The sequence below is a fragment of the Scylla paramamosain genome, chromosome 31 (genome assembly GCF_035594125.1).
Source record: "Scylla paramamosain isolate STU-SP2022 chromosome 31, ASM3559412v1, whole genome shotgun sequence".
Taxonomy (NCBI): domain Eukaryota; kingdom Metazoa; phylum Arthropoda; class Malacostraca; order Decapoda; family Portunidae; genus Scylla; species Scylla paramamosain.
The window spans coordinates 13,251,500-13,268,999 of record NC_087181.1 but is presented as its reverse complement, the minus strand read 5'-3'; the positions used below and the strand labels follow the sequence as shown (position 1 = coordinate 13,268,999).

Here is a 17,500-nt window from a genome sequence, read left to right as displayed (position 1 = left end):
GGAGACTTAGCGTGTACATGAATATCTGGTTGTGGGAAGACTCTGGGCTGGTTCCCATGTCCTCCTCCTCTTCCTCCTCCTACTCGTACGTGTGTATTGTGAAACGTTCTGCTCGCTTGGTCTTTGTTTCTCGCCACGACTGTTTTTAAATGCCACTGAGATGATTAGCCGCGTTCTCATGAGTGTTTTTAGTTTTTGTAATGTAGGATTCTTGTTAATCTGTCACTAGAGGCGTAAAAACATAATTAAAATTGAAACCAGTGTAATTTTAAATAAAGATTCTTGAATGTAGAAATGTAGTGCAGAAGTGTTTCAGAATATGGTCCCTACTACTACTACTACTACTACTACTACTACTACTTCACGTCCTTTTATTTAGCTAATTGGCCTCATAACTCATACCTTCTCGGGAGCGTCCAGGTAACTTAATGAATTTTTTACCTGTTTTCGCTTCCCCTTGCTCGTGTTTTTAGTTGCGTAGTGAAGGAAAGTGAAGAGGAATGTTTCTTTTTCTTGTGTGATTTATTTGGTATTCGTTGCTAAGTTACGTGAGTTTTTTATACGTCTCTCTCTCTCTCTCTCTCTCTCTCTCTCTCTCTCTCTCTCTCTCTCTCTCTCTCTCTCTCTCTCTCTCTCTCTCTCTCTCTCTCTCTCTCTCTCTCTGTATATATTTACCTACGTATTTCCATTCCTATCTATTAAAATCCCTCTAATCATTCGTCTATATATGTATCTATCTACCTGTCTTCCTGTCTATCTATCTATCTATCTGTCTATTAACTTATCTATCTACTCATCTACATCCAGTTTCACTTCACGATATAGCAGCATGTATGAATTTATAATAATTTCTATAATTACTAAACCAAGCCATGGAATAAAAAGTAAGCTTGACTTCTTTGTTTCTTGTTTTTTTTCATAGTGTGTGTGTAGGTATGTGTGTGTGTGTGTGTGTGTGTGTGTGTGTGTGTGTGTGTGTGTGTGTGTGTGTGTGTGTGTGTGTGTGTGTGTGTGTGTACATTCGATACCAACCATCATTATGACTTGTTAATTATGTAGATGATATCTAAGCTTAAAACAGCTTTACTGCCCCACACTCCCACGTCATTAGTCTTATGCAAGTTCGCGTCATGAGGGAAATGTAGTGTAAAAAATAGCAATGGAAAATAAGGAGTAGATACGCTGCAAATACTTATAATTATGTTGTTAGATAGTAAAAAGAAAATAAATAGATAAATAAAAAGTCCATTTTGAAAAGATGTATTGTTGATATTTGTAAGTGTGCTGTTGAAAAGTTTGTGTGTTTTGAAAAGTTGACAGAAAAGTAAATGTACTGGAAAACTTGTATATTTGCTGTTAAAAAAAAATACTGTTTTGAAATGTGGCGAGGAAATAAAGTAAAAGTGTTGCAAATATTTATTAATGTGCTGCTAAACAGTAAAACAAAAAAAAGAGTAAATGCAAACAGGCTAGTAAAACAAACAGGCTAAAATATAGAAAATGTATTGTAGATAGTTGTTAATGTGGTGTGAAAACGTTTGTGTGTTTTGAAAAGATGGAAAAAAGTAAGTGTGCTTGTAAATTGTATATGCGTTGGTGCAATGTAAACGCTATTCATGTTGATTCTGCATGAGAGAAAAAAATAATGTAACGTTGAAATATTCCGGAAAATAGAAGCGTATATTGCTGTAATAAGATAAAGTAAGCGTGTTTATTTGTCAGAGAGAGAGAGAGAGAGAGAGAGAGAGAGAGAGAGAGAGAGAGAGAGAGAGAGAGAGAGAGAGAGAGAGGGGGGGGGCATGGATAGCAAATATGAAAAAAAAAGAAAAAGCAAATAACGAATAAAACCAAGTAAATATTTAAATTTATCGTATATTATGTCTTAAGAAAAATTCACCTTTGCCATCATAACATAAAGGAGCATTAAACTCACCCTTGCTTAACCCTTTAGATGAAATAATAGGAATCACATCAGTGTTAAAATAACATCACTTTTTTTCTCTCTTTCATTCAATTCATACAACATCATTTCTCTTTGCAGTTAACTAGAATATTACTAAAATTTTCCTTTGTAACTTTGTAACACACACACACACACACACACACACACACACACACACACACACACACACACACACACACACACACACACACACACACACGTACACACTGTTCCGTCTGATGCCGCCAGTCTTTCTCAGTAATTCATCAAAGGGCGAGACTCAGCTGGTTAATTAGTCTCGTTCAAAGGTGGAGAGCTGGGCTGTTTACGGGACGGCCGGGTCACGGAACTCTGAAATGATGTTTGGTGCTGTGTGCTGGCTGGCCATGCTGCGTGTCACGGTCAGAAAGAGAGAGAGAGAGAGAGAGAGAGAGAGAGAGAGAGAGAGAGAGAGAGAGAGAGAGGTGGGGTGTTATTAACTGTTCCTTTTGGTTGTTGCTGTTTTTGTTGGTTGTTGTTGGTAGTGGTGGTGGTGGTGGTTATCGTGGTGGTACTGTATGGTTTGGGTGATTGCTGTTGTTGTGGTGGTAGTAGTAATAGTAGTAGTAGTAGTTGTTGTTGTTGTTGTTGTTGTTGTTGTTGTTGTTGTTGTTGTTGTTGTCAGAACTTTCACCAAATGCTCCATCACATCAAGATTCATATTTACATTACTTCCTTCCTTCCCCTCCTTCCTGCCTTTCTTACTTACTTTCCTCCTTCTTCCTTTGCATTTCTTTCTTATTCTTCCTCGTTATACAAAAAAAAAAAAAAAAAATCACACCAATTACACAAAACATACGTCATTTTTAGAGTCCTTGATATTAAACACATATGTAGAATTGCTGTGTGAAAAAAAAAATACACGTGTTGAGAAAATAAAAGAAAAAAATGTGTATCAAAAGTAGACGCAGATTGAATTTGTGTGTCCATTTTTTTCCTCCCAGACCATAAGAGCCTTGCATTTTTCCTCCTCCTCCTCCTCCTCCTCCTCCTCCTCCTCCTCCTCCTCCTCCTCCTCCTCCTCCTCCTCCTCCTCCTCCTCCAGGTTTCCCCTCCCCCGTGATTACTACAGGAAACTTAAGAGATAAAATTCAGAAAAGGTTCCAAGATTTTGTGGTTAGTCTTTTATGCAAAGCACGAGATACATACAGATTTGGTGGAGTTCGTTGTTTTTTTTTATTTTTTTTTCTCTCTCTCTGCTTGCCTATATGTCTGTTGCCTGCCTCTCTCTCTCTCTCTCTCTCTCTCTCTCTCTCTCTCTCTCTCTCTCTCTCTCTCTCTCTCTCTCTCTCTCTCTCTCTCTGTCTCTCTCATCTCATCTCAATACTCTATCCCCTTTCTTTAATCCCAGGTTCTTTTTTTTTATTCTTTCTTTTATATATCTTGTTTTCTGCTCTTTCACCTTTAGTAGTAGTAGTAGTAGTAATAGTAGTAGTAGTAGTAGTAGTAGTAGTAGTAGTAGTAGTAGTAGTAGTAGCAGCAGTAGTAGTAGAAATATGAATAGTGGTAGTAGTAGTCATGTATTATAAACTACTATCTTCTTTTCGTTTTCTTTTATTCTAGCACGTTCCGTTTTCATTGCGACAGCTTAGTTTGGCATTCCGTGCGTCCCTCTGTGTGTGTGTGTGTGTGTGTGTGTGTGTGTGTGTGTGTGCAGTACAAAACAGTTCCTGGTCGGTGTTTTTCCCCACTAGAGGTCTCTGCGCCGTGTTTTTCTGTCACTGATATTGTGTGAAGGTGCAGGCGGCGGCGGCGGTGGAGGAAAATTTACTTGTTTTTCTCAGCACGTGGGAAAGTAATGTTTGTTTTTTGTACCACATTAGGGGAGCGAGGACACTAACTTTATCCCCTATTACGTTTTCTTCTTTCTTGTTGACCTTCTGGGCGTAGGTTAAGTCTTCTATTGAGCTGGTCATGATGGTGGTGGTAATGGTAGTGGTGGTGATGCTTGTTGTTGTTGTTGTTGTGGTGGTGGTAGTTGGAGTTAGTATGTTAGTCTTGTCTTATTGTTTTTATTCCTATATAGTCATTTTTATTCATATCTTCTCGCATTTCTAGTCTTTTTTGTTCATATGTGTTTTGATAATTAGTCTTTTTCACTCATATCTAATAATTTTTTTCTCATGTTTAGTCATTTTTACTCATATCGTCATCTCTCTCTCTCTCTCTCTCTCTCTCTCTCTCTCTCTCTCTCTCTCTCTCTCTCTCTCTCTCTCTCTCTCTCTCTCTCTCTCTCTCTCTCTCTATCGCCAGACGTCCTTCCCGTCGCTTCCTGCTTCCCCCTTAATTCCGGGCTGAGTTCTGGCCTCCGTCTCGTGTCTGGCGGCCACTGGTTTGCTGGTACACGACTTTGAAATAGATTTTCCGATTCCCAAAACCTGTAAAGATTCATTTTTACGTAGTGTCGTTTTTTTTATTTTTCTTTGCTTCCTACTTTTTTTTTTTTTTCGTCCAACGTTCATGTAAATTTTCTTTCGCTTCGTTTATGTTTCCCCAATTTTCTCTCTTCGTCTTGGTCTCTCTCTCTCTCTCTCTCTCTCTCTCTCTCTCTCTCTCTCTCTCTCTCTCTCTCTCTCTCTCTCTCTCTCTCTCTCTCTCTCTCTCTCTCTCTCTCTCTCTCTCTCTCGCTGTTCTCTCGCTGTTCTCGCTGTTAGAAGTTGAGTTCTAAAAAGGAAGGAAAATGGAAGAAGAAGAAGAAGAAGGATAGGGAATAAGGAAGAAAAAGAAAAAGAAATATTGATTTCTCTGGATTTGGAAAGCAATGGACGGGAAGTAAAGAAAATATCTGAATTACAAAATACGTGTGTGTGTGTGTGTGTGTGTGTGTGTGTGTGTGTGTGTGTGTGTGTGTGTGTGTGTGTGTGTGTGTGTGTGTGTGTGTGTTTGTGTGTTGTTTGCTTTCCGAAATTGTTTGTTTATTGCCATTCATGCATCAACTAGTTTATTCTTCTTGCTTGTTGTTCTGTTTGTTGTTGTTGTTGTTGTTGTTGTTGTTGTTGTTGTTGTTGTTGTTGTTGTTGTTTCTTTATCTCTTTACATTTATATTACCTGACTGGAGGAAACAAATGAGGTGCTGGAGGTGAAAGATAAATTCCTCCACTCTTCTCCTTTCCTCCATCCTGTTTTCCTTCCCTCCTTCCCACCTCCCTCCCCACCACCACCACCACCACTACCACCATCACCATGTCTTTTTTCCTTCTCATTTCTCCCTCTTTCTCTCTTCCTCCGTCCTCCATCAATCTCCCTCCCTCTCCTTTATCTCCTGCTTTATTTTTCTCACCTTCCTTTTTCTCAGTTTCCTCTCTTTTTCCTTCTTTTTGTTTGTTCAGTTACCATCCCTTCTCTCTGTTTCTATTTCTCTTTTTTTCTTCCTTCCTTCCTTTCTTTCTCCTACTATTTTTTCTCTTTTAGTGTTTTGTTTTGTGTACATTCACAACGCCTTTCAATTGCTTTTCCTTTTTTTTTTCTCTTTCTCTTTCTACTCCTGTTTATCCATCGTCGCTTTCATTCCAGTTTCTCTTGTGTGTTTCATCTGTATTCGCTTCTTTAGTTCATTCAATTTACGATTTTATAAAGAGAAAAAGAAACCGTGGCAAAGAAAAATAAGGTGAGGCTGAAAAGATTGAAAGAGAGAGATAGAGACGCGATGAAAAGAAAAGAACTGCGAGGGAGAAGTAAAGAAATAGAGAAATAGAGAGAAAGAGAAACAAAAGAGATGCTATTGGCGTAATCCTTGTCAATGAGTTTCCTTTCCTTACGAAAATTCCTTCATTTGTTATCTAATCCTTTTAAATTGTTTATTTTCTCTCTCTCTCTCTCTCTCTCTCTCTCTCTCTCTCTCTCTCTCTCTCTCTCTCTCTCTCTCTCTCTCTCTCTCTCTCTCTCTCTCTCTCTCTCTCAGTTTTATTTGCAAGTTACTAGTTGGTTAATCAGAGAGAGAAAAGAGAAAGACAAAGGCAGACAAGCAGGTAGACAAACAGACAAACAAACAGACATACAAACAGACAAAGACGAACAGACGGACAGACACGAGAGCTGATGTAAGTGGCAGAAAAGTCTTAAATTATACAAGTGGATGGAAAGAAAGCATTTTTGTGGGATATACTGCAGCAAGGTTAGAATATACACGCTTTCATATCGCAAGTGACGCTGGGGAGAGGAAAACCGATGCGTCTTGAGAGAGAGAGAGAGAGAGAGAGAGAGAGAGAGAGAGAGACAGTTTTTATCTTTTAACCTGAAGTGTATTTCATTTCCTCTAACTGTTCTCATTCTCTCCCTCATCCTTCTTATAGCCAAGCTCTCACATTTCCTTCCTCTCTCCCTCCCCCCTCCCTTCTCTCCCTCCTCTCCCTTCTTCCTTCCTTTCTTTTTTTCCTCCTTCATGACTCTAGCTCTCCTGTTCCTGCTCCTCTTCCTCGTTCTGATCCTCCTTTACATCTTCCTCTTTTCTCTCTCTCTCTCTCTCTCTCTCTCTCTCTCTCTCTCTCTCTCTCTCTCTCTCTCTCTCTCTCTCTCTCTCTCTCTCTCTCTTCATTCCAGACTTTTTTTCTCCTAGCTTCTCTCCTCTCCATTCCTTCCTCCTTTTTCCATTTCCTAGTTCTAATGTTTCCCTTTCCCCTCTTCTTTCTTTTCTTCCTTTTCGTTTTGCTGTTCCTCTATTTTTTCCCATCTCATTTTTGTTTTGTATTCCACCACTTGTTATTCTTTTCCTTCCTTCCTTCCTTCCTTCCTTTCTTCCTTCCTTCCTTCCTTCCTTCCTTCCTTCCTTCCTTCCTTCCTTCCTTCCTTCCTTCTTCCTTCCTTCTGTTTCCATATTCCACTTTTGTATTGTTCCTTCTCTTCCTTCGTCTTTTCCGTCTTTCCCGCTTTAAGTCTGATCTCTCTCTCTCTCTCTCTCTCTCTCTCTCTCTCTCTCTCTCTCTCTCTCTCTCTCTCTCTCTCTCTCTCTCTCTCTCTCTCTCTCTCTCTCTCTCTCTCTCTCTCTCTCTCTCTCCATCCTTCTTGTCCTACTCCGCTTTTACACTCTTGTCTTTCCTCCTCCTTCTCCTCCTTTTCCTCTTCCTTCTCCTCCTCCTCCTTCTCCTCCTCTTCTCCTTGTTTCTTTCCTCTCTTTTACTGGTTTCCTGCAGATTCTCCTAAGCCTTGTATAAGACGCTCACCTTGACCCTTTTCGCCTTGATTCTACCTGTACAAGACGTGTTTCTCTTTATTTTGCCTTTGTGTGTTTTGTTTTTTAGTTTTTATTCGCAGCTCAGAAGGATTGGTGGTGGTGGTGGTGGTGGTGATGGTGATGGTGGTGTAGTTGTTGTTGTTGTTGTTGTTGTTGTTGTTGTTGTTGTTGTTGTTGTTGTTGTTGTTGTTGTTGTCGTCCTTCTTCTTCTTCTTCTTCTTCTTCTTCGTTTTCTTCTTCTTCTTCTTCTTCTTCTTCTTCTTCTTCTTCTTCTTCTTCTTCTTCTTCTTCTTCTTCTTCTTCTTCTTCTTCTTCTTCTTCTTCTTCTTCTTCTTCTTCTTCTTCTTCTTCTTCTTCTTCTTCTTCTTCTTCTTCTTCTTCTTCTTCTTCTTCTTCTTCTTCTTCTTCTTCTTCTTCTTCTTCTTCTTCTTCTTCTTCTTCTTCTTCTTCTTCTTCTTCTTCTTCTTCTTCTTCTTCTTCTTCTTCTTCTTCTTCTTCTTCTTCTTCTTCTTCTTCTTCTTCTTCTTCTTCTTCTTCTTCTCCGGAATTCTTGTTTTTATTCTTGTTCTACTGGCTCTTATTTTTTTTGTTCACCTTCTTCTTCTTCTTCTTCTTCTTCTTCTTCTTCTTCTTCTTCTTCTTCTTCTTCTTCTTCTTCGGAATTCTTGTTTTTATTCTTGTTCTACTGGCTCTTATTTTTTGTTCACCTTCTTCTTCTTCTTCTTCTTCTTCTTCTTCTTCTTCTTCTTCTTCTTCTTCTTCTTCTTCTTCTTCTTCTTCTTCTTCTTCTTCTTCTTCTTCTTCTTCTTCTTCTTCTTCTTCTTCTTCTTCTTCTTCTTCTTCTTCTTCTTCGGAATTCTTGTTTTTATTCTTGTTCTACTGGCTCTTATTTTTTTGTTCACCTTCTTCTTCTTCTTCTTCTTCTTCTTCTTCGTCTTGTTTTCTTCTTCTTTTCTTCTCCTCTTCTTTCGTAATTTCGTCTGCTTTTGTGCTGCTTGTGAAGGTCATATTTCTCTCTCTCTCTCTCTCTCTCTCTCTCTCTCTCTCTCTCTCTCTCTCTCTCTCTCTCTCTCTCTCTCTCTCTCTCTCTCTCTCTCTCTCTCTCTCTTCATTTCAGATGTGTCATGTTTCTGAAAGGTGAAGATACACACACCTCTTCTTCTTCTTCTCTAGTTTTATTTATTTTTTTTTTTTTTCATTCTCTTCCTTTCCTTGACTTTAATTATATTTTATCCTTCCATTTTCTTTAGGATGTGGGTCAAAGAGAGAGAGAGAGAGAGAGAGAGAGAGAGAGAGAGAGAGAGAGAGAGAGAGAGAGAGAGAGATGGTGGGTCGTGTGATGCAAAAAATAGGAGTACTTTTGAAAACAAGGCAGATAAAGTAACGATAATAAATATTCGGACGAGGGAGGCGAAAAAAAGGAAGAATAACGTGGAAAGAGAGAAAATAATGGAGGAACTGGAGCGGAAGAAAGGTGTGTGTGCAAGGAGACGGAAGAAACACGAGGAATGCAGGAAATTTTATAAGAGCGTGGAAAGGCGCGAAGGAAAACGAGAAGGCAATTCCATGAAGAAAGGGGAAAAAATATATATCGTAGAAAAAAAAAATTATTGCAGTTGAATAAAAGAAAGATTATATGTTCTAGATTTTTATTTGTAGAGAAGAAAAATTATGAATGAGGGGAAAAAATGTCTCCTATAGGGGAAAAGATATCGTGAAAGGAAAACTTTGTATACCATGGGAGAAATTATGATATTGCTGTTAAATAAAAAAAAATGTTTAGTATTTTGTGCTAGAGAAAAATTACGGAAAAGCAAATTTGGAAAAAAAAATACTGGAAAGAAAAAAAGTATCGTAAAGAAAAAAAAAAATAAATAAATAAATAAAAAATATATATATATATATATATATATATATATATATATATATATATATATATATATATATATATATATATATATATATATATATATATATATATATATATATATAGACAGTGGGAAAAATTAAAAATATTTGACAACAATTTACGTTTTTCATTTTGTACAAGATAAAGTGATGAAAAGCAAGGAATGTGAAAAACACACCAATGAAAAGAAAAATATCCTGAAATGAATAAAGAATCGTTGGAAAAATTAGAAATATTTCAGTTAGATGAAAATTTGCAAGTTTGGTATTTTGCACAGGAGAAAAAAAATGAAATACATAGAATGAGGGAAAAAAAGATCACTAAAAAGGAATAATATCGAGAAAGTAATGTTAATATTTAATAAGCACACCACAGGATTTGGACATATATTTTGTAGAGGAGAAAATAGTTAAAGTTACTACAAATTGTTCTATATAACACTTTTATCATGTACAGACACAACACAAAATTTGGAGATGGATTTTATGACACAGGAAGTAAAATAAAGTTACTGCAGAAATGTAACTGTGATTGCAGGAAATTACCAATATTATTTTGTGTCATAGTTTTGGTCTGTACATTCGCCGCGTGACGGGTATTGCCCTGCAGCCTTCCCTTCTCCATTTTACAATATTCCAGCAATCTGTGGCACGCTAAAGGCCAAAGTTGAAGAAAAAATGCATTTATACGTTCATACTTCACTTTCTACTTTCTCTCTGGTATTCCTGGAAGAAACATTCCAATACTAAGACTTTCCGCAAATGTTCACTGGTATTTACAAATTTACGTTCTTTTTTTTTTTTTTTGTTCACTGGTATTCACTAAGTGGTTGTGGTAACTTGAGTATTTTTGTATTGCTCATTGACATTTCGAATTTAAACTCTCTCTCTCTCTCTCTCTCTCTCTCTCTCTCTCTCTCTCTCTCTCTCTCTCTCTCTCTCTCTCTCTCTCTCTCTCTCTCTCTCTCTCTCTCTCTCTCTCTCTCTCTCTCTCTCTCTCTCTCTCTCTCTCTCTCTCTCTCTCTTTCTGTCCATAAACAATGCATACACCTCATGTTCTCCTGCAGCGTGGGTTGACCTATTGATGACTTCATTCAAAGGTCATGGGAGAACAAGGGTCGCGGCTCCCTCGGGTCAGCGTAAGGCAGGGCGCGGACACGAGTTTGCATCATGTCTTACACAAACAGTTTTTACCTAGAGCGTGCGTGTAAAGAGATCATGTTTGTGTGCGTATTGTCCCAAAAGAAAGGGGATTTTTTCTTTTTTTTTTTTGTGTTTGTACATAACCTAACTTAATTCAACCTAAGCAAAAATAACTAAGATGATGCGTGGCGAAGTGTAAGAAATGGATGTTTCGGCGTGTACAGGCCCAAAACGAAGTGATATTACGACCCAACGTAACTTAACCTAAACTAGCGTAACCTAATTTAATTTAATCTAACCAACTTATTTAGCTTAACCTAACCTAATATAATCTAACCTAACCTAACTTAACCTACTATTACTACTACTACTGCTACTAGTACTACTACTACTACTACTACTAATAATAATAATAATAATGATAATAATAATAATAATAATAATAATAATAATAATAATAATAATACATGGTGTAAGTAAATTTGTAAAGCTTTGTGTTCGTGCTTTTTATATATTCATTATTTTTACCATTTCGTTTTGTTTTATTTTTTGTTTTTTTGTTTTTGTTAATTAAGTTTGTCATTTGTTTTTCCTGTCTTTTTTTCTGTTTTTTGGGACGTAATTAATTTCGTCACGCTGTTTTTTTCTTCTATTTTTTTTTTTGTGTGGTCTATTGTGTGTGTGTGTGTGTGTGTGTGTGTGTGTGTGTGTTTAACTAATCGTTTTTGGCTTTTTTTTTCCTGTGTTTATGAATTTTAACCTTTTTTTTTCTATCCATCTTTACGCCTGTGGTTGTGTTTTATTATAAGCCAATACCATTAAAAACACTGGACAAAAATGTGTATGATTTAATAGACTCAGGCATAAAATATTCATCTCTCTTTTCCTGTTTTTATCTCTCTTTTCCATTGAATCTCAGCACTTCTGTTATTAAATTTTCAACTCTGCTGTTTCATTTCTCTCCATTTTTTATTGTCTTACTGATTTTTTTTCTTTGTGCGCAAACAAAAAGATATTCAAGGAAGCATTTGGCAGAATCTCAAAATTATCCACAAACCGTATAATACTCTGCCACTTTTTCATTTATTCATTTACACTTCAACAAAAACAAAAAAAAAAGAAGAAAAATTAAAAAAAAATAAAAAAGAGAGAAGCATACAGGAAGAAAAAAAAAGTAGGGAAAAAAGGACAAAACGGATTCATAGAAGAACGAATAAATTTTACTACACTTCAATCAGTACTGACACATTACCTGTACTCACATCAGCTTGTAAGAAAAAAATGTAATTAATTGTACATTGCATAAGATAAGTATATATAAATGAATGTGATGAACTTGCAGGAGTTAAAATGACTACTTAATTTGACTGAAAAATAAGGAAATTAAAAACTGAGAGGGAGAGAGAGAGAGAGAGAGAGAGAGAGAGAGAGAGAGAGAGAGAGAGAGAGAGAGAGAGAGAGAGAGAGAGAGAGAGAGAGAGAGAGAGAGTTTAAACCCGACCCCACCTAAAAAATAGTACACTCTCTCTCTCTCTCTCTCTCTCTCTCTCTCTCTCTCTCTCTCTCTCTCTCTCTCTCTCTCTCTCTCTCTCTCTCTCTCTCTCTCTCTCTCCCCTATGGTTCGAAATTGGCAATCCTCTCTGCCAATAAGAACGCAGAGAGACACACAAGTGCTTCCTATTGGTCGCCCGTCCCTCTTACTAACGCCGCCACTTGTCACTGTACCAGAGAGGGAGAGAGAGAGAGAGAGAGAGAGAGAGAGAGAGAGAGAGAGAGAGAGAGAGAGAGAGAGAGCGGTGACTTTTTTTTTGCTGCTGTCGCTGTCGGCCGCTCCGTAAATATTTAGTGTTTACATTTTTTTCTTTTTTTGAGTAACAATCTGTCAGTTGAGTTTTATGTAAAAAAAAATTGCATATCGCTTTATCTGTGAGAGAGAGAGAGAGAGAGAGAGAGAGAGAGAGAGAGAGAGAGAGAGAGAGAGAGAGAGAGAGAGAGAGAGAGAGAGAGAGAGAGAGAGAGAGAGAGAGAGAGAGAGAGAGATTAATGATTAGCATATACAGGAAAAACAAGTACAAGTTTGTTTGTTTTTTTTGCATCCGACTTTTTCTTCTTTTATGTAATAAGTTACGTAACTTTTCTTTTTTTACTGAGATTGTTACATAAGTCATTTTTCAACTGCGGCGAGTTTTCCTCCTTAGTTATTTTCTTCCGCTTCATCTTCCTCTTCGTCTTCCTCTTCCTCTTCCTCTTTCTGCTTTTTCTTCAATGTTCTTTTCCCTTTCTCCGTTTTTTGTTTTCTTTTTTGTTTTTGTTTTATAGCTTCCTCGCCTTCATTTATTCATATGTTGTTGTTGCTGTTGCTGTTGTTTTTTCCTCCTCCTCCTCCTCCTCCTCCTCCTCCTCCTCCTCCTCCTTCTCCTCCATCTTATCTCTCTTCTCCTCCCCCTCCATTGTTGTCAGCCAGGTGTGCAAAGTCGACAATTAGCAGCCTCCCAGGTGTCCAGAGGTGGGCGAGGGGTAATTAGTCCCGCCCAGGTGTCTTCTCAGCAGGTGCTTTGTCCGCAAATAAAGTCAGGTGCTTGAAATTAAGAAGAGGTGAGTGAGTGAGTAAGGGTGATGGGAGATGGATGGCTTTTGTTGTTGTTGTTGTTGTGGTTGTTGTTGTTGTTGCTGTTGTTGTTGTTGTTAATGTTCTTTCTCGTAAGGTTACTGTTATGTTGTTGCTCGTTATTATTTGTGGTTGTTTTCTTCCTCTTCTTTTTTTTTTTCCTTTTGTGTCTTCTTGTTCTTCTTGTTCTTGTTCTTCTTGTTCTTCTTCTTCTTTTCCTTCTTCGTTTATCTCCTCCTCCTCCTCCTCCTACTCCTCCTCCTTCTTCTTTCTTCTTTCATGTCTTCCCTCCTCGCCTCTCAATATTATACATATATGCATTACACGTATATTTTCAACCTTTTCCGTGATATCACTTCCTCTTCCTCCTCCTCCTCCTCCTCCTCCTCCTCCTCCTCCTCCTCCTCCTCCTCCTCCTCCTCCTCCTCCTCCTCCTCCTCCTCCTATGCAGTTTAATATTTCACAAGCCAAAGGATGCGACCTTACACTATGTAGCCGTGTGGATGTGTGGATGGATGTGTGGATGTACATATGCAAGATTGGCGGTGATGTTAGGATTCAGTTCAGAGAGAGAGAGAGAGAGAGAGAGAGAGAGAGAGAGAGAGAGAGAGAGAATGGGGCGAAATGAAAGGAAAATTGGAACTAACACAAAGGAAGTAATCTTTAAAGATAATCTATTCTCTCTCTCTCTCTCTCTCTCTCTCTCTCTCTCTCTCTCTCTCTCTCTCTCTCTCTCTCTCTCTCTCTCTCTCTCTCTCTCTCTCTCTCTCTCTCTCTCTCTCTCTCTCTCTCTCTCTCTCTCTCTCTCTCTCTCTCTCTCTCTCTCAAACTCGTCCACACTGTTAAACATAAATAGAAACAGATTAAATTAAAAATAAGCCAAGGTGTATTGTAGAGCCGCTGTGAGACAGATTGTGCTGAATGAATACCACGATATTCTACTCTAAGAACCCAACTCTCTCTCTCTCTCTCTCTCTCTCTCTCTCTCTCTCTCTCTCTCTCTCTCTCTCTCTCTCTCTCTCTCATTATCAGTAAATGCCGCTGTTTGTGGTTAATGCGTCTTGAATGTGATGGACGCTTGACCGCGGCGCAGGAATAGCAGAGTAGGAAGGATTAAGCGAGTCCCCCACGTGACGGATAAATGCATATCAGATTACACGGCCTCGAGTCTGAACCTTCGCCAGTATACCTTTGGAAATACCTTAGTGAGGAATGCGAATCCTGCGTAGCTCACTCACTCGCCCACTCACTCACCTCTCACTCGCATTTCACTTCTACCTGCATTACGGACGCAAAAAGAACAGCATTTCCTCTCCTTGCCCTAAAGTACCGCAAAACTAAAGGAGGAATGTTGACTTGACTTCAAAACCTTGGTCAAGTTGAACCTTTTCGCCGCAGGAAGCCGCACCGTCGTACTCGTAGCGAATTTAGCAACACAGTGGCTTTGGTCGGCAGTAAACCATGCAACACTGGCGTTCCCAAGGGTATAAAATCTTACCACAAAGACCACTGTTATTGGACGAGCGGGAGGAGTCGCTATGAGGCCAGAAATCTTTGTGGAAATGTCGCGTTGAGCAGCCGAGGTGACTGGCCCCGTGTGTCGCAAGGGAGAGGGAGAGACAGAGACAGGCAAAGAGACGGAGACAGAAAGACAGAGTGACAGAACAGAAAGAGACAAACAGACAGACAGAGACAAACAGACAGACAGAGACAAACAGACAGACAGAGACAAACAGACACACAGAGAAACAAACAGACAGAGAGAGACAGTTAAAAATACGATAGACGGACAAGGAATTAGACAGAATGAAATAAACAGAACCAAGCACAGTAGAAAAAGAACAGAAAAGATAGAGAGACAGATAGACAGACACAGTCATTTAAAAGGACGAGTGGACATCCTGACAGACGGGCAGAGAAACGGACAAAAGGAAACGTAGACAGAAGAAAATAAGTATAAACATAAAGGGAAAGAGAGACAGACAGAAAGACGAGTAGTGACAATTGAAACCTAAGAGGAAAAATAAGATAAAAACAGAAAGAGAAAGAGAACGAGATGTACAAAGAGAAAGCAGAGAGAGAGAGAGAAAGAAAGAGAGTCTGAGAGAAAGAGAGAGAGAGAGGAAAATATGATAGGATAACGTTACATTGCCAGAAGGAGACAAGGAAAAAAGGATAAGAACTGAGGAAAGGAGGACACACACACACACACACACACACACACACACACACACACACACACACACAGAGCATCCCTTGAACGTTATCATAAGACTTCTTCAACGAGCCCCCTCCGCTCATCTCAAGGAAACACGCGCCCGTTCATGGTTCCTCCCCCACATTCCCAGAGACACTGATGACCGCTACGCCTCGTGACTGTGACCGTCAATCAAGTACTGCAGACAAGCGCCTCTCGGAACCCCGGCTGGCAGATCTTGGGGTAATATTACTGAGATCTATTAGTGCAAGTGTGTAGAAGTGAATATAAGTGAAGCTATGAGTCTTTTGGTTCGTAATTGGGTTTGGTTTGGTATGTAACGCTGCCTGGATTGTTAAATGGTTAGGTACTTAGGTGTAGCTTTTCGTCTCATCAACTCCTCTCCTCTAACTGACTGTCTTCAGCCTCTCTCTCACCGCCGCAATGTTGCATATCTAGCTGTCTTCTACCGCTATTTTCATGCTAACTGCTCTTCTGATCTTGCTAACTGCATGCCTCCCCTCCTTCCGCGGCCTCGCTGCACAAGACTTTCTTCTTTCTCTCACCCCTATTCTGTCCACCTCTCTAACGCAAGAGTTAATCAGTATTCTCAATCATTCATCCCTTTCTCTGGTAAACTCTGGAACTCCCTACCTGCTTCTGTATTTCCACCTTCCTATGACTTGAATTCCTTCAAGAGGGAGGTTTCAAGACACTTATCAATTTTTGACCACTGCTTTGACCCTTTTATGGGACTGACATTTCAGTGGGCATTTTTTTTATTAGATTTTTGTTGCCCTTGGCCAGTGTCCTTCCTACATAAAAAAAAAAAAAAGATTAGGAGAGATGAGAGTGGAGATGTCATAGTTGGGTTAGGTTAAATAAGGTTAGGTGGATGGAGAGAGAGAGAGAGAGAGAGAGAGAGAGAGAGAGAGAGAGAGAGAGAGAGAGAGAGAGAGAGAGAGAGAGAGAAGCAGACACAAAAGAGGATAAAAGAAAGAAAAATGTAAGTGTGAAAAAAAACAAGGTGTTTGTCACGTATGCTATTGTTATGAGCCTCCTTGAGAATTGTTGTTTTCTTCTTCTTCGTCTTTCTTCTTCTTATTACTAGTAGTAGTAGTAGTAGTAGTAGTAGTAGTAGTAGTAGTAGTAGTAACATCAGCAGCAGCAGCAGTAATAGTAAAATCAACAAAAATAATAAATAAATAAGCAATAATCCTTCAACTGAAATTATAGTGATAGCAACGATAAACCACCACCATCACCACCACCACCGCTACAACAACAACAACAACAACAACAACAACAATAACAACAACATGACTCATAAAAAGAGGTCTACATGAAATTCTTACTTACCTGGCCACACTGCAAAAAGTTACATGGTTATTTGTTTCCACCCAGGTTGACCTACGCTGACCTCGACCTGGCTGGTAGAATATTCCAGCCAGCGGGAGAGAGAGAGAGAGAGAGAGAGAGAGAGAGAGAGAGAGAGAGAGAGAGAGAGAGAGAGAGAGAATGTTTGTACTAAAGCGCTTAATTCAAAAGTAAAGATGTTTTTTCTTTTTGTTGTTTCATTCATTTATGTAATTTTGTGTTGATTTGTGTAATTCTCTCTCTCTCTCTCTCTCTCTCTCTCTCTCTCTCTCTCTCTCTCTCTCTCTCTCTCTCTCTCTCTCTCTCTCTCTCTCTCTCTCTCTCTCTCTCTCTCTCTCTCCGACTGGCAGTAGTTTTTAGTGTCTTAGAGGGAACGTTATTGCGAGAGGGTGAACGGAGGAAATGGAGGCAAAGGGAGGGAAAGAGAAAGAAAGGGAGGGAGGAAGGGAGGTAATTAGATCGAACGGCCTTAGAACACAGCAGTTTAGGTTTCATCTCTCTCTCTCTCTCTCTCTCTCTCTCTCTCTCTCTCTCTCTCTCTCTCTCTCTCTCTCTCTCTCTCTCTCTCTCTCTCTCTCTCTCTCTCCCCCCTGTATTTCTCATCCACATTTTTTATTTCTTATTTCCCTCCCTGCCTTCTGTTCTCTCTCCATTTTTTTATTGTTTTTTTTTCTTTTTTTCCTACTTCCATGCTGTACTCTCTGATCCCCTGCCTTCATATTCCATCTGTCTTTCTTTCAACCTTTTTTTCTTTCTCTTTCTCTCTTTCGTGTCTCCCTGCTTTGCTTTCGCCAAACGATTTTGCTTGCATTTATCTCTAATCTCTCTCTCTCTCTCTCTCTCTCTCTCTCTCTCTCTCTCTCTCTCTCTCTCTCTCTCTCTCTCTCTCTCTCTCTCTCTCTCTCTCTCTCTCTCTCTCTCTCTCTCTCTCTCTCTCTCTCTCTCTGAACCTTAATTGCTTGCTTGTATTAAGCTGATTAAAGGGAATTATCGGGTCATATATTTTTTTTTCTCCTTCAGGCGCTGACCTCTGAATTTCAGGTCATAGGTCAGCTTTCCTGTGGAGAGAGAGAGAGAGAGAGAGAGAGAGAGAGAGAGAGAGAGAGAGAGAGAGAG

At 39.2% G+C, this 17,500-nt stretch overlaps 1 long non-coding RNA gene across 1 annotated transcript in view; it reads left to right on the top strand.

The window, feature by feature from the left end:
• Positions 1 to 17,500, top strand: part of LOC135088680 (uncharacterized) — a 72,376-nt gene that overhangs the window by 24,938 nt on the left and 29,938 nt on the right. The gene's annotated exons all lie outside the window — the stretch shown is intronic.